This window comes from Scyliorhinus canicula, chromosome 27 (assembly GCF_902713615.1).
Source record: "Scyliorhinus canicula chromosome 27, sScyCan1.1, whole genome shotgun sequence".
Classification (NCBI taxonomy): domain Eukaryota; kingdom Metazoa; phylum Chordata; class Chondrichthyes; order Carcharhiniformes; family Scyliorhinidae; genus Scyliorhinus; species Scyliorhinus canicula.
In genome coordinates this window covers 22,690,204-22,707,716 of record NC_052172.1, presented here as the reverse complement: position 1 = coordinate 22,707,716, position 17,513 = coordinate 22,690,204, and the positions used below count along the sequence as shown (strand labels likewise).

Sequence of the window (17,513 nt, the reverse complement as noted above, 5' to 3'; positions counted from 1 at the left end):
CAATGTGGCCACCTTTTTTTTTACATGTTCGCTGCCCCTTGCAGCCGGCGTTATTAAAAGCCAGATGCTGCGTGGGGATTTGCGCGATCGGGAGCGGACAACGGCTCCGCTACATTCCCGACACCCGCCCGCGGCCCCCGACTTTGAAGAACATTGCAGTAACCCCACCTAACCATTTTGGACAGTTTATCATGGCCAATCCACCCAACCTGCGCATCTTTGGTCTTTGGGAGGAAATTGGAGCACCCAGAGGAAACCCACGCAGACACGGGGAGAACGTGCAGACTCCGCACAGACAGTGACCCAAGCCGGGAATCGAACCTGGCACCCTGGAGCTGTGGAGTGACAGTGCTAACCACTGTGCCGCCCAAATTTCTCACCCTTGTTTTTACATTTACCCACGGCCTCACAGTTCCCTATCTCTGTGATCTCCGCCAACTCCACAAACATCCGAGATATCTCTGCTGGTCTCATTCTTGCCCCTTGAGCTTCCCCGAGTTCAATCGCTCCAACAATGGCCTGCTGGAGCCTGAGGTTCGGAATTCCTTCCCTAAACCTCTCCACCTCTGTACTCCTTTACATCCACCTCTTTGATTCAGATCTTGGCCACCCAACCTAATATCTCCTCATATGATTTGGTGTCATACTTCATTTCATCACACCCCCATGAAATGATTTGGGTTGGCTTGTTGTGTTAAAGATCCCATATCCACGCAGGTCACTGATACCAATCAGGACACTGAACCTGGGCAAGCTATTCCCACTTTGGAAGTAGGAACGATGGGACTTCACCCCATTCGGCACATTCACACTTTGGGTTTCAAAAAACAAAGAACAATACAGCACAGGAACGGGCCCTTTGGCCCTCCAAACCTGTACCGGTCATGATATCACCCTTGGCCAAACCCTCAGCCCTTCCTTGTGTCGTAGCCCTCTATACCCATCCTATCCATGTGTTTGTCAAGATGCCTTTTGAACAGTCAGGCTCAATGGATAACAAAGACCCCGGCCCAGGAACATCAGAACCATTTGCAACATCCAAAACGCTCTGCTAACTGAGCACAGACCATCCTCCCGATGTGTACGCCCCAGCTAATCACCACCTTAATCATCTGAGCCTCTTTGACGAGTGGATGCTGAATGAAATTGCCCAGTCCATATCGTCCCAGTACAGCCCAACATTTTGCTTGATTGGAGCAAGCAAACCTCCCTTGTTAAGTGTGGAGGGATAACACTAATTCTCGGAAGATTATCACTGCTGTAAACACTGATCATTAATTATTCATCTGACAGACGTAGCTAATCATTCAAGTATTAAACAGTATGCTCTTTAAACTGTGCTGCTGGTATAGCGAGGAAATAAAATGCATGCTCACTGATAATTAAGGCTTCTGTGAAAACCCAGACATGTGCTTCTCTTCAATAGACCTGTCATGTTTGACACAATCACACAATGAAAAGAACTTAAAAACAAAGTTGAAGGATTCTGAAATGGAGTTATCAGTGGTTGTGGTGCTACGACCCTCCGGGCTGGTGCGCAGAAACTTCTAGCCCCACAGACCCTGGAGGCACAACACAAGTAAATTCATCAATAATTCTTATAAAAAATGACAAAAGCTTTGACCCTTGGCTGCTGAAAAAGTACAGACACTAGGTTTGAAAATGTAAAAACAATTACTATTTATTTATAACAAGAACTAAAATGAAATATGCAGTAAATACAACTGGTTAACTATTCACTAATACCTAACTCTGACTTTACCTTGTCCCGACCCTCCACACACACAAGACAGACAAATACAGAGAGGTGGAAAGGGGTAAAACTTATAAATGAATTTTTTAAAAAAGAGTCTCTGTTTTAGATTATGGTCTGCAGCACACTTCCCTTCACAACAAGCTTGCAGGTTAAAGTCTCTGGTGGGATTCTCCGACACCCCCCGCCAGGTCGGAGAAGCGCCGGGGATTTGGCGAGGGCGGGAACTGTGCCGCGCCCGTTTTCGGCCGCTGGCAGGGGCCCCCTCAGCGACCCGTGATAGAAGAGTGGCCGTCAGTTTTCGGCCAGTCCCGCCGGCATATATTACACCAGGTATTTGCTGGCGGGACCTGGCTGCGCGAGTGGCCTCCGGGGTCCTCGGGGAGTGCAGGGGGATCTGACCCCGGGAGGTGCCCCCCCAGTGGCCTGGCCCGCGATTGGGGCCCACCGATCCACGGGCGGGCCTGCGCCGTGGGGACCCTCTATTCTTCCGCGTCGGCCGCTGTAACAGTCCGCGATGGCCGACGTGGAGATGACCCCCCCTGCACATGCGCTGGGATGATGGCGCATGTGCCAACTCGTGCCGGCCGAAGGAGGCCCTTTGGCACTGGTTGGCATGGCGCCAATCCCCTTCCCTGCCGGCCGGCGTGGTACAAACCACGCCACCGCCGGCCTAGCCCCTGAAGGTGCGGAGGATACCGCACCCTTGGGGCGGCACGATGCCGGAGTGGTTCACGCCACTCCTTCGCGCCAGATTTGCCCGCACCACCGATTCCAGCAAAATTCTGCCATCTGTTTGCAGCCTGTATCGGTCGTCTCTGTAGAATCATTCATTCATTCACTGAGGTTCACTGCGTTCAGAAATGCAGCATTTCCCAGCAGATTTTCTGGAGAGAGAGAGAGAGAGAGTCGGTTCTCCCTCTGCACTGCCAGAGTAAAAACTGAAAGTTTGGTACTCTGAAAGGCACACCAGTGGGATAAGATCCTAACACCACCTATTACCGGGCAGAGCACAGCCTTTCTGGCCAATTCATCGACCACCTGCCAATCAATATAGAACAATGGACATTACAGCACAGGAACAGGCCCTTCGGCCCACCAAGCCTGCGCCAATCCAGATTCCTTATTTTGACCTCCTACTTATTGCCCAAATGATCTGTACCCCTCCATTCCCCACCCGTTCATGCGTCTATCAAGACACATCTTAAACATTGCTATCATGCCTCACTTCATCACCTCCACTGGCAACGGGTTCCAGGCACCCATCACCCCCTGTGTGCAAATCCTTCCCCGCACAGCTCCCCTAAACATTCCCCTCTCATCTTGAACCTGTGCCCGCTTTTAATTGAGTCTTTTACCCTGGGAAAAAGCTTCTGACTCTTCACCCTATCTACATCTCTCGGAATTTTGTCAACCTCAATCAGGTCTCCCCTCAGCCTCCGTCTTTCCAATGAAAACAATCCGAGTTTATTCAACCTCTCTTCACAGCCAACACCCCCCCAGAACCGGAAACATCCTAGCAAACCTTCTTTGCACTCTCTCTAAAGCTTCCACATCCTTCTGCTAGTTTGGCAATCAGAACCGCACGCAGTATTCCAAATGTGGCCGAAAGAAAGTTTTATACAACTGTAAAATGATCTGCCAACTCTTGTACTCAGTGCCCGGCCGATGAAGGCAAGCATGCCGTATGCCTTCTTGACAACCGTATCCAGCTGCATTGCCACTTTCATGGAACAATGGGCCTGAATGCCCAGATCCCTCAGTACGTCAATGCTCCTAAAGGTTCTGTCCTTTAATCAAAGCGGGTTCCAAACCCATCTCTCCCACTGGAGGCTAAAAATCTGCAGCTGTGGTTCAAACCAGCAAATGATCGCTCCTTAAACTTCTGGAATATTCTGCTTGAATTAAAGATGCAACCTGCTCGCCTTAAAGAGACATGTCCATTAATCATCCATGGATCAAAATAAGAGCAGCAAAATAAAAGAAAGGCTAAATCAGTGGGATAAACGGGAAGAACCCGTACAGTGGCTTTGGATAATATCGATCACTGTGCGTGCACTGATATGGGACATTTACAGCAGCACAAAGTGTATTTAAAAGGAAATGTTCGCCCTAATAGAGAGAGAGGGCTTCTGTGCAAATGCCTCTTTAATTGTGATTAGTATTAAGAGGGCTCCTTTTAAAGAGGAGGCCTTGCTTGATATTCCTCTTGTAAGAAAGTAATTGTGCTATCGGGAGCGTTTCAACAGGAGCAGCATCATCGTGGGGGCAGCTTACATTTTCTTATTGTTGTGAAGAGGCAGTGGTGGGACTCTGTGTTTAGATGAGCACATCTAGGTCTGACAATCATATTTCACGACGTGCGTGACCATGTGGGATTTGAAGAGGAAAGAATATTTCCAGTGATGCTTGAACGTAGGGGGAAAGTTCAACTGCTGCAGTGGGTAACTGTTTTGAGCTGTGAGATCTCAGCTGTTTGCTGTCTGGTCTGGAGGCAGAGCGAGTCCCGCCCAGGTGCATTTTGTGAGGCGTAAGTCAAGGAACATAAAACATCAATTGTGTTCCATTTTCCCTCACATCAAGGCCCTGCTGCGAGAACTGAAGATTGTTTCTACACCTCCGGGGAGTACAACCTGCACATTACTGCAGAAAATGAAACCATGGTCCCGGCTGATGATTCTTCTGCAGCTTTAGGTAGAAGGCATTATTTTAAGGAAAGCACTTTTGTTGGACTATGAAGCTTGATGCTTTCCTTTTTCCACTGGGGGCTTACTTGAGGATTTGAGCGTGACAGTAATCATAGGTCTTGCCATGAGTTATTTGGAGATCTCCAGGTGATATTAACCTGAAACTCTCCAGCATCAACACCTGGTTGATTGATCTCTGGTCTCTGCCACAATTGGACCCAGTGACATTGCATTAGGTGAGGAGGGAAGTGCAGGCATTAAGTGAAGACGAGGCTCCGCTTTGACAGTCTACCTTGGCCGATGCACACTATCTGGTGTCACATTTGAAAACTGTGTCTCAAAGGAGCTAAAACCGGGAGCTTGATGCTGTAGAACAGAGCCGCTGGCGTGAAATAGTGCCTCAGGAGAAAATTGGAGGTGAAAATGTCAAGTAGACAGTAGTTGAGGCAAATTAGGAAACCTATATTTCAGAGGGAATGGAGTATAAAAATAGGGAGACCCTCTAAAACTATACAAGGTACTAGCCAGACCTCACCTGGAACACTGAATAGTTTTGGCCCCCCTATCTAAGGAAAGATATTCTGGCATTGGAGACAGTCTAGAGAAGGGTCACGAGGTTGATACCAGGTATGGAGGGAGAGGTCGAGTACTTTACGCAGTAACTTCATTGCAGTGTTAATATAAGCCTAATTGTGACAATAATAAAGATTATTATTAGTAGGTTGGGCCTGTGCACATTGGAGTTTCGAAGAATGAGAGGCTCCGGACCTTATTGAGACATATCGGATTCTCAGGGGGTTTGACAGAGTCGATGCTGAGAGGATGTTTCCCCTTGTGCGAGAGTCTAGGACCAGAGGGCAGAATCTCAGAGTGAGGGGTCACCCATTTCAGACAGAGATGAGGAGGAATTTCTTCTCTCAGAGCGGAGTGAATCTGTGGAATTCTTTACCGCAGAGAGGCTGTAGAAGTCTCTGTCGTCAAGCAATCTCAATATTTAAATCATCCTAAAGCAGCCTGGACAATGAACAACAGGCATCCCTGTTGGATACTCATCCATCGGAATGACGGGAAAATCCATCATCATTTGGGGGACAAAATTACCTTTCCATAGAGTGATTAAATGATCCATCAATCAGTGGGAACTGTGCAACTAACTCATTTTGTGATCACATACCTCTTCCACGTTGAAAATCTGATTCTCACTCCAATAGCAAATTAATCACAGCCCATTCCAATCCCAACCATCAGGTATAAGAGTGAACATGTGTCTCCATCCAAGGCACTTATTGAAGATGCAGATGAGTTCTAGTGAGAAAGGAATTATGCTCACTCAACGTAGCGGCCGTGAAGATTGACAAAATGAAGATTGACAAAACTCCCTCAACGTAATGGAATGCCTCAAGGTGCATTAAAAAAACGGTTAAGGAGGTAAAGAGGGAGAAATTTAGGATGAGAAAGTTGGTTAAAGTGAAAGCTTTAATGAGGGTCAAGAGAGTGTTAAAGGAGGACAGAGTGTTGGAAAGGTTAAGAGTTTAAGAAGGGGATTAGGGAGGGTAAGACTTAGCGTGGCCAACTTATCATTCTCGAAAGACACTCTTGCATTTTCCTCTTCCTCTTCCAGTCTGGACTGGGTGTAACTAACTGAAGGATTCCAAGATCAGTGACAGAGTCAGGCAGCCCAGGTAAAGTCCCTCTTGCCTGACAGCTCGACATTCCACTGGACCCAGAGAAGAACTCCTCTTCACTGGCGATAAATGCACTTACCACCATCGCATGGAAGGTTATCTCCAACAACACAAGGGGCTCCATCCCTCACCCGCAGCCTCCATTTGAGTGAGATTGCCACCTTAGCCAAGTCACCGAAACACAGAAACCATGGAAAGGGCAGATTCCAATAGTTTAGGTGTTGCCTGCACAAGGACCAGACTGCTGGTTATGGGAAGGACCAGACTGCTGGTTATGGGAAGGACCAGACTGCTGGTTATGGGAAGGACCAGACTGCTGGTTATGGGAAGGACCAGATTGCTAGTTATGGGAAGGACCAGACTGCTGGTTATGGGAAGGACCAGACTGCTGGTTATGGGAAGGACCAGACTGCTGGTTATGGGAAGGACCAGACTGCTGGTTATGGGAAGGACCAGACTGCTAGTTATGGGAAGGACCAGACTGCTGGTTATGGGAAGGACCAGACTGCTGGTTATGGGAAGGACCAGATTGCTGGTTATGGGAAGGACCAGACTGCTAGTTATGGGAAGGACCAGACTGCTGGTTATGGGAAGGACCAGACTGCTGGTTATGGGAAGGACCAGATTGCTGGTTATGGGAAGGACCAGACTGGTGGTTATGGGAAGGACCAGACTGGTGGTTATGGGGTGAACCGCCAGTGTGTGTCCATTGTGTGTGTAGTCCAGGCACTTCCATCGCTCCCAAACAATAAAAAAATCTAGTTCCAGCGGGAAGGTGTCGATAATAAATGGAATCCATTATTTTTCTCTGACAGACGTGAAAGTCAGAAGGAAATGAAATGGAAGGCGACAGATTGTCAGCTGTGCCTTAAGCTGTGGAGGTTAAAACAGTTAGCTGTGAAATAATTAGATAAAAATTATAGGATCATGGAGGTTTGATTATATCCGCGTGGTAACTTCAAAGGAAACTGTCATAAGCGGTAGCACAGTGGTTAGCACTGTTGCTTCACAGCGCCAGGGTCCCAGGTTCAATTCCCAGCTTGGGTCACTGTCTGTGCGGAGTCTGCACGTTCTCCCCGTGTCTGCGTGGGTTTCCTCCGGGTGCTCCCGTTTCCTACCACAAGTCCCGAAAGACGTGTTGTCAGGTGAATTGGACATTCTGAATTCTCCCTCAGTGTACCCGAACAGGCGCCGGAATGTGGCGACTAGAGGATTTTCACAGTAACTTCATTGCAGTGTTAATGTCAGCCTACTTGTGACATGAATAAACATAATTATTATTATTAATTTATTTATTCTTATATCACCCCCACCCCCAACCCTCGCCATTGGCCCCACCCCCACCCCTCGCCATTGCCCCCACCCCCACCCCTCACCATTGCCCCCTCTCCCGCCCCCAGTGTAGACCCAATGGGAGGGTAGATCTGACCAGGCCTTGACTGGGGCCTGCTTTATCCTCTAGCCTGACAGGTGCTGGGTCTCCGCACCTGCCCTGGACAGCTCCTACTCAATAAGCCGCATTGGAAGATCAGAAATTGTTGTCTGAACATCCTCATGGGGGTTAGAACAATCTGTAAATTAGGAGAGCTCCGATAGGCCAGTGTCTCTTTTATCAGTTTAGGCCTCAAACTGGAACCGATTACAGCTCATTGTCATCTTGTTCCTGCATTTCAACAGTGATCACACTTTATAATATTCCATTGGCCATAATGTGTCTTTGACCCATCCAGAGCTGATAAAAGGGCGCAAATTAAACCCACGTCTTTATTTTCTTTTTTGCTGAAGGTGCGGCTTTTTGCTGGGGTTTGATCCTGAGATCTTTGCTCAGCCTCTGGCCTGACATCGATCATGCCCTCGACCTTGCATCATGTGTTCTCCCACGGGATGTGGCCGTCGCTGGGCTGGGTCAGCAATTGTTGCCCATCCCTAATTGCCCTTGAGCTGAGTGCCTCGCTCGGGGCCATTTCAGAGAGACTGTTAAGAGTCAACTACGTCAAAGAACAAACAAGGAAAAGTGCAGTAAGAAGTCTTACAAAAGCAGGTTAAAGTCCAACAGGTTTGTTTCAAATCACTGGCTTTCGGGGAACTGCTCCTTCCTCAGGTGAAGAAGCTGCGCTCCAAAAGCTAGTTTTTGAAACAAACCTGTTGAATTTTACCCTGGTGTTGTAAGACATCTTACTGTGCTCACCCCAGTCCAACGCCGGCAGCTCCATATCAAGAAAATTAAAGCACAGGAACAGGCCCTGGGCCCTCCAAGCCTGCGCCAACCATGCTGCCCATCTAAACTAAAATCTTCTACACGCTCAGTGCACGTCACTGTGGGTCTGGAGTCACATGTAGGCCAAGCCGGGTAAGGACAGCAGATTTCCTTCCCAAAAGGGACATTGGTGAAACAGGTGCTTTCTTGTTTGGTAATCGACAATAGTTTCATGGTCACCATTACTGAGATTCACTTTCAATTCCAGACTTCATTAACTACATTCAATTTTGACCAGCCTCTGTGGTGTTACACTGAGCATTAACCTGGGCCTCTGCAGCCTCAGTCCATTGACATTACCACAATGTCACCGCCTCCTCTCCCACATCGCAGTCGGGGTTACTCTGTCCACTTTCTGATCACTCAAACCTACAGAGGGCGCGGGGGGAACATTCCTGAGCAAGAACCCTCCATTGTGCAGAAGTTTCAGAAATCACCCCAATGTTCAATCAATGTCCCGGCGTAGCTTCCGCACACTCTGGAGATTGGAGCCGGTGATCTGCTTCTTCTGCATTGCTCAGAACCACAACACCCAGTTCCTACACACTCAGACCGTGAAGAATTTTACACCCTCACCCCAGAGGGCTTTGAGGTGGGGCTAGGCGGGGGGGGGGGGGGGGGGGGTAATTGCAGGAACACAATTCCATCTGCGATCCCACCCTCCACCCAGCCTGAACCGGATACGATTTTACAGGGAGGCAGGCCGAGCCTTGGGCGGAAGGTCCATCCATGCCCCAGTTAAAGTCTTTCATTGGGTGGGAAATAGAAAAATTCACTGGTTTTGATCTTAATAATAATAATCGCTTATTGTCACGAGTAGGCTTCAATGAAGTTACTATGAAAAGCCCCTAGTCGCCACATTCCGGCGCCTGTCCGGGGAGGCTGGTACGGGAATTGAACCCGTGCTGCTGGCATTGTTCTGCATTACAAGCCAACCGTTTAGCCCACTGTGCTCTTATGGGGGAAGGCAGGGGTGGAGGGGAGGGGGTGTGCCTTCCATCTGAAGCTCCATTCTGACTGGTGCTACCCTCCCCTGACAAACTGGACATATTCGGACCCCCCTCCCTATTCCCCACCCTAACCTATTCCCCGTATAGCCACTACCCATCAGAATGATGTAAGCCAGGATGTTCTCCATTCACGAGTTCAGGTGATGCCGAAATCCCTGTGAGAGGGCCGACTTCTAATGCAGACTATAGAAGCTGTGACCTTTAAGCATTGTGGGAAGTTATCTGAACTTCATGGAACCATTCCATATACGATCTGGTCAACGTGGGTATGAGCCGGAGTGTGATTTCAACAACAAGGGAAAGTTCGGGGCACGAGAGTTTTAACAGTCCTGAAACATTGGCCTAAATCTTTGGCTCCCGCCTGGCGCGGGAATCGTCACGGGCAGGACGGAGAATTCCACGGACAAGCAAAAGGTCCATTAACCTCGGGCAGAAATTCCCGGTCCAGGGGTGGTTGGCGAATCCCTCCCATTAGCTCTGATCCTCTCTCCTGAGGCGCGGCCAGAATCGCTAAGTCTTTCCAACGTTTTCTGTTTGTGTTTCAATCTCTGCTGACACTGGGTTCACAGGTCAGCGCTGACATCCTCCACTTTGTTAAACTCAAAGAGCAAAACAAAATCAAAAAGATTCGGGTTCAAGAATGCCGATGACCTTCTGGGATCAGCCGGTCTGTCGGAGGCAAGGGGCCTCCTGAGACAGGAGTGCGGAGGGGTGGCTGCTTGAACACCCCGTTCTCCGGTGTGCCAGCACTGTGTACCAGAGCAGAGAGAGGCCTCTGGCGCACAGGCCGAGTGCAGTGGGCAACCTAGGATCGAATGGCTGGTTGAAATGCTTGAGTGGGCAGCCCTGGGCCCGGTGGGTGCAGGAACCTATCCCAGCGGCTCATTCCATTCCATTGAATGCAACTCACAATCATTTTTCAATTTAAAAAGTATGAATCTAAATGAGCATTTTTACAGTCAGGAGAAAGTGCTGCTCTTTAATTTCATTTTGTCTTTGGCGATGTTCTTGAGAAAATATAATTAACTCCAGCGGTGGCTTAATGTGTTTGTGGAATAATGTAACATTCATTAGGAGCACGACAAGCTAGAAATGGCACCTCACTGTGATTGGTCAGTGGCTGTGGGTTATTTTTACAACTTCAGTTGCCCATAGAATCCCTATAGCGCAGAAGAAGGCCATTCGGCCCTTTGGGTTTGCGCCGGCCCTCTGAAAGATCACCCCCACCTTATCCCTGTAACCCCACCCAATCTGCACATCTGTGGACACTAAGGGAAATTTATCGTGGCCAATGCACCCAACCTGCACATCCTTGGACTGTGGGAGGAAACCGGGGCACCCGGAGGAAACCCACGCAGACACGGGGAGAACGTGCAGACTCCGCACAGACGGTAACTCAAGGCAGGGATTGAATCCGGGCCCCTGGCACTGTGAGGCAGCAGTGCTAACCGCTGTGCCACCCTGCCACTTAGTTAAGGTAAGTGAGTGAAGAAGAACATTGTATTAAAATGGTTATGCAATTTATCTCAGTTAGTTTCACAGTAGCCAGCAGAGGTTAGGCTGCCAACCCCTTGGAATTGGCCTGGAGTCTCCAGGAGTAAATTATTATTTCCTGGACAATGCCGCAAGCAAGACATGGAGAAAATACCTAAAAATGATTGGGCATAGTTTAATTCTCATGGCAGAAGGTTACGTGATGAAACATCCATAGTTACGTCCAAACAAACTGCCCTAACCCAAGTCGCTGCTGAAGTTATTTCCCTCCTGTTGACCCAATTATTAGCTTCAGTGGGGTGAGGGTGGCTGGGGAACTTCAGCAAACCGGGATTGGCCAGCCTCCCCAGGGATGTGGCATCCGGGCGCCATTCAGCACCAGCCCACACCAACGTGGACGAGGCGGAATTGGACTCAGGGGGTCTCCCAGCCTATCGGAGACCAGGGTGGCAGTGCCAAGGTGCCCATGTTCCAGGGGGAGGGCCAGGGAGCCCCCCTGCACTGACCCTGACCACCCCGGGGTCACCAATGGCCCGGGAGACCCCCCCCCCCCCCGGCTGCCGTTCCGCCTGTCGCCGGCTGCAGCCTCCCCGGGGAGGCCGGCGGATCCGGCAAGGCGGGTGGATCCTGGGTAAGTTTGCCGAAGTCGGTTTCAAACACGTGCCGTTTGGTCACGGCCTTTGTGGGCGTGTTTCTGATTTGGACGTCTCGCAGGATTGGGTGGGTCCCACGAGGCGTGAAGGCTGCCGGGGAGCCCAGGAGAGGCCTTTCCGGCATTCACCGACCAGACCGCGCTCGAGCAAGAACGCAACGCAGCCGGTCGATCGCGCGGATGAAATTAAACACACTTAAAACGATACCTTTTTCTTATATTTACCAATACAAATAAAAATTCTGTTGTGTTCCTAAAATTCTAAGGCAGATATGTTCTTCCTGGAGTCATGGCCAATATTTTACATCTCAATCAACAGGGTGATTTAAAACAAACGATTACCTAGCAGCTGTATGTACCTTGGTTAGGCCGCATTTGGAGTATTGCGGCAGTTCTGGTCACCACATTGTCAGAAGGATGTGGAAGCTTTGGAGAGAGGGCAAAGAAGGTTCACCAGGATGTTTCCGGGTCTCGAGGGTGTTGGCTATGAGGAGAGGTTGAACAAACTAGGATTGTTTTCACTGGAAAGACGGAGGCTGAGGGGAGACCTGATAGAGGGCTACAAAATTATGAGAGGCATAGACAGGGTGGATAGTCAGAGGCTTTTTCCCAAGGGTGGAAGTGTCAATTACAAGGGGGCACAGATTCCAGGTGAGAGGGGGAAAGTTTAAGGGAGATGTGCAGGTTAAGTTGACAGTGACTACACTTCAAAAAGTACTTAATTGACCGTGAAGTGCTTTGGGATGTGCTGTACTTGTGGAAGGTGGCAGAGAAATGAAACTATATCTTATTTTTCCAAGAAATGGGAAGTTGTAGCCCAACATCAGGAAGAATAGAAACAAAAGCACACTTGCAGCGTTAAAAATTCCCCCACCTCCTCCTCCCTGCCCACCATCAGATGGCTGGCAAAGATAATGGAGCTTGCAAAGTGTCAGTTCAAAGCACAATAATAGCAGAGGCACAGTTACGACGCTCTAATGAGTGGAATACACTCAGACTTCAATTAAGATAATTACTTCATCTCAGGCAGAAGAGATATAATTTATGCAACTAAAATCAGTTCTGTCCCCCACACAGCAGATCTAAATTTATACATATTCCAGAACATTAATATCTTTCTGATCTTGTGAGCAACTTAATTAGTTTGAAAATGGAATGACTTCTTCAGAGTCAGACAGCAGGGACCCCAATATCTGTTCTTTCAGAACAGACTCCTCGGCTGAGGTATAAATGAGATGACGGAGACAAGTGTCTGTTTAACAATGACCCGGTTTAGGCCGAGGTAGCTCAGTTTGATTGTTCTGGCAACAAACAACAGTTAACTGGAGCCTGTCAGCATCGCTCTCCTTTTGTTTTAAATTAAAACGGTTGCTCAGGATTTGTTCTCCGTTATTGTTCCTTCAGATGTCTGGCTGCACAGAGCCAGCCGGCCCTCCAGCTGAGCGGGACAGAGAGAGAGCTCCGGGTTTCCCAAATGGCCCAGAGTGGGAGAAATGTGAAACTTGTTGCCCGAGAGGCCTGTACCAGGCCATCCCATCTCCGGGAGAGAACAGGAAACCTGCTTGCTGCCAATTGATGGCCCATTACGTTCCTGAAGGAGGTCGACCAGGGGCCACGTGCGGTGGAGATTGGAATTTTAAAAAGTTTTTTCCCCCCACTGAACCAAACCAGTCAGTGACTTGGCCAAAGGAAATTGTTCTGTTTTGGTCTGGGAATGGGCGTCGATGGGTCAACAGCATCGGGTCGGGCGTTGCAGCTTAATTTGCCATCCAGGAGGTCACTCTCCCCCTTGTTTTTGCTCCTGGCCTGATTCCTAAAATGACAGGATTGTCATCCAAAGAGTGAGTCAGCAGATTTGTCACACATTCCCGCCCATTGAAAAAACGAGAGGTGATCTAGTTGAAAGGTCACATTCTTAAGGGGATTGACATTGAGAGTTGCTTCACCTGATTGGGAATCTGGGGGGGGGGGGGGGGGGGGGGGGGTGGTCAGAGTCTGTTAGGGAGGCAGTGGTCCAGGAATAATGTCACTGAGTGATTCAGAGGCCCAGGCTAATAATCTGGGCACTTTGGTTCAAATGCCACCAGCTGATTGAATTGACCTCAATCAATAATAAAATTGATTATAATGACCCATTGTTGCAAAAACCAACTGTCTCACAGGCTAGTCAGAAACAGCCTGGAGGAGTCATCCTCATAGAAGCATACTGTGTCACTGACACGACCATCACCATCCCATGGGTGTGTCCTGACCCACCGGCTGGGCAGACTCAGCAGAGGTGGCAAGGGTGGCACAGTGGTCGACTGTCATAGAGTCATAAGCACAGCATCAGGCCCTTCAGCCCACCATGTCTGTGCTAACCATCAAACACCAATCTATACTAAGCCCGTTTACCAGCACTCGGTCCATAGCCGACTCTGCCGTGGCGATTTACATGCTCGTCCAGGTGCTTCTTGATTGTTATGAGAGTTCCTGCCTCCGCCACCCTCTCAGGCAGTGCGTTCCATATTCCCACCACTCTCTGGGTGAAGAAATGTTTCCTCAGGTCCCCTCAAAACCACTCACTCCTCACCTTAAACCTCTGCCCTCTGGACTCAGACACTTTTGCCATGGGGAAAAGGTTCTCATGATCTACTCTACCTATGCCTTTCATAATTTACCTCTATCAGATCGCTCCTCGGGAAGGAGTTACCCTGGGAGGCCTCACCATCCACACTGGGCCCCATGGAGTCTCCTGGCTTCAGGTTAAACGTGGGCAAGGAAACCTCCAGCTGATTACCACGTACCGGCCACCATCAGCTGATGAATCAGTTACTCCTCCATGTTGAACTGCACTTGGAGGAAGCACTGAGGGTGGCAAAGGCAGAGAATATACTCTGGATGGGGGACTTCAATGCCCATCAGCAAGAGTGGCTCGGTAGTGCCACCACAGACCGAGCTGGCCGGATCCTAAAGAACATTACTTCGAGACTGGGTCTGCGGCAGGTGATGAGGGAACCAATAATAGGGAAAAATTGATTTGGTCTTGTCTTCACCAATCTACCTGTACCAGATTCAGCTGTCCATGACATTATCGGTAAGAGAGACTAGCACACCTCGGTAGTGGGGTCAATTACTAGGGGGGATAGGTTTAAGGTGCGAGGGGCAAGGTTTAGAGGAGATGCACAAGGCAAACTTTTTACACAGAGGGTAGTGGGTGCCTGAAACTCGCTGCCGGAGGAGGTGGAGGAAGCAGGGACGATAGTGATATTTAAGGGACATCTTGACAAATACATGAATAGGATGGAAAGAGAGGGATACGGACCCCGGAAGTGCAGAAAATGTTAGTTTCGATGGGCATCATGGTCGGCGCAGGCTTGGAGGGCCGAAGGGCCTGAACCTGTGCTGCACTTTTCTTTGTTCTTTGTTCACAGTCTTGTGGTGAAAAAGTCCCATCTTCACACTGAGGATACTCTCCATCGTGTTGTCTGATACTCTCACCGTACTAACTGGGAAAGATTCAGATCAGATCCAGCAACTCAAGACTGGACATCCATGAGGCTCTGTGGGCCATCAGCAGCAGCAGAATTGTATTCAACCATAATCTGTAACCTCATCACCAGGCGTATCCCCCACTCCACCATTACCACCCAGCCAGGGGATCAACCCTGGTTCAATGAAGAGTGCCGGAGAGCACGTCAGGAGCAACATCAGGCAGACCGAAAACTGAGGTCTCAACCTGGTGAAGCTACAACACAGGACTACGTGTGAGCCAAACATCAAAAGCAGAACGCATTGGCAGAGCTAAGCAATCCCACGACCAACGGGTTAAATATAAGCTCTGCAGTCCTCCCACATCCAGCCGTGAATCGGGGTGGACAATTAAACAACACTGGAGGAAGAGACTAATATCCCTATTCGCAATGATGGGCAATCTCAGCACATCTGTGCAAAAGACAAGGCTGAGGAATTGGCAATAATCTTCAGCCAGAAGTGCCGAGTGGATGATCCATCTCGGTCTCCTCCGGAGGTCCCCAGCATCACAGATGTCAGTCTTCAGCCAATACGATTCACTCAGCGTGATATCAAGAAACAGCTGAAGGCCCTGGATACTGCAAAGGCTCTGGGCCCTGACAATATGCCAGCAATAGGGCTGAAGACTTGTGCTCCAGAACTTGCCGTACCTCTAGCCAAGCTGTTCCAGTACAGCTACAACACCGGCATCTACCCAGCAATGTGGGAAATTGCCCAGGTCTGTCCTGTACACAAGAAACAGGACAAATCCAAACCAGCCAATTACAGCCCTATCAGTCTACTCTCCATCATCAGCAAAGTGATGGAAGGAGTCATCAACAGTTCTATCAAGCGGCACTTACTCAGCAATAACCTGCTCACGGACGCTCAGTTTGGGTTCCGCCAGGGTCACTCAGCTCCTGACCTCATTACAGCCTTGGTTCAAACATGGACAAAGGAGCCGAATGTCAGAGGTGAGGTGAGAGTGACTGCCCTTGGCATCAAGGCAGCATTTGACCGAGTATGGTATCAAGGGGCCCTAACTAAACTGGAGTCAATGGGAATTAGGGGAAAACTCTCCGCTGGTTGGAGTAATACCCAGCACAAAGGAAGATGGTTGTAGTGGTTGGAAGTCTAACCCCTCAGCTCCAGGGCATCGCTGCAGGAGTTCCTCAGGGTAGTGCCCTCGCCCCAACCATCTTCAGCTGCTTCATCAATGACCTTCCTTCCATCACAAGGCCAAAAGTGGGTATGTTTGCTGAAGATCGGCACGGTGGCCGGAGACTCACAGCCCCAGGGTCCCAGGTTCGATTCCCGGCTTGGGTCACTGTCTGTGCGGAGTCTGCACGTTCTCCCCGTGTCTGCGTGGGTTTCCTCCGGGTGCTCCAGTTGCCTCCCACAGTCCAAAGACGCGCAGGTTAGGTGGATTGGCCATGATCAATTGCCCCTTAGAGTCCAAAGGTTTGGTGAGGTTACAGAGATGGGATGGGGAAGTCGGCCTCGGTTAGGATGCTCATTCAGAGGGACAGTGCAGACCCGATGGGCCGAATGGCCTCCTTCTGCACTGTAGGGTTTTGATGATTCTATGACTGCACAATGTTTGGAGCCATTCACAACTCCTCAGATAATGAAGCAGTCCCTGTCCATGTGTAGCAAGACCTGGACAATATCCAGGCTTTGGCTGATGAGTGGCAAATAGTTTCCATGTCGCACAGTGTCAGGGTGACCACTATCTCCAACAAAGCGAATCCAGCCCTCTCCCCCCGCCATTCACTGGCATTACCATCACTGAATCTCCCTCAACAGTCGCATCCTGGGGGTTAACATTGATCAGAAACTGAACTGGACTAGCCACCTTAATACTGTGGCTACCAGGGCAGGTCAAAGACTCGGAATCCTACAGCGAGTAACTCACCCCCCGACCCCCCCCCAAAGCATGTCCACCATCTACAAAGCACAAGTCAGGAGTGTAATGGAATACTCCCCACTTGCCTGGATGAGCGCAGCTCCAACAACACTCAAGAGGCTCAACACCATTCAGGACAAAGCAGCCCCGCTTGATTGGCACCACAGCAACCTCTTTTAACATCCACTCCCTCGCACACTGATGCACAGTAGCAGCCATGTGTACCGTCTGCAAGATGCACAGCAAAAAATCATCAAGGCTTCTTCAACAGAACCTTCAAACCTGCAAACCGTACCATTTAGACGGACAAGAGCAGCAGATACATGGGGAACACCACCACTTGCCAAGTTCTCCTCCAAATCACTCGCCACCCTGACTTAGAAATATACCGGCTGTTCCTTCACTATCGCTGGATCAAATGCCTGGAAATCCCTCCCTAACAGCACAGTGGGTGTACCTACACCTCAGGGATTGCAGCGGTTCAAGAAGGCAGCTCACCACCACCTTCTGAAGGACAATTAGGGATGGGCGATAATGCTGACCTAACCAGCGATGCCCACATCCCAATGATGAATAA

At 49.6% G+C, this 17,513-nt stretch overlaps 1 protein-coding gene across 2 annotated transcripts in view; it reads right to left on the bottom strand.

Annotated features, from left to right (window-relative positions):
* Positions 1–17,513, bottom strand: part of LOC119957911 (leucine-rich repeat and fibronectin type III domain-containing protein 1-like protein) — a 259,286-nt gene that overhangs the window by 32,717 nt on the left and 209,056 nt on the right. The gene's annotated exons all lie outside the window — the stretch shown is intronic.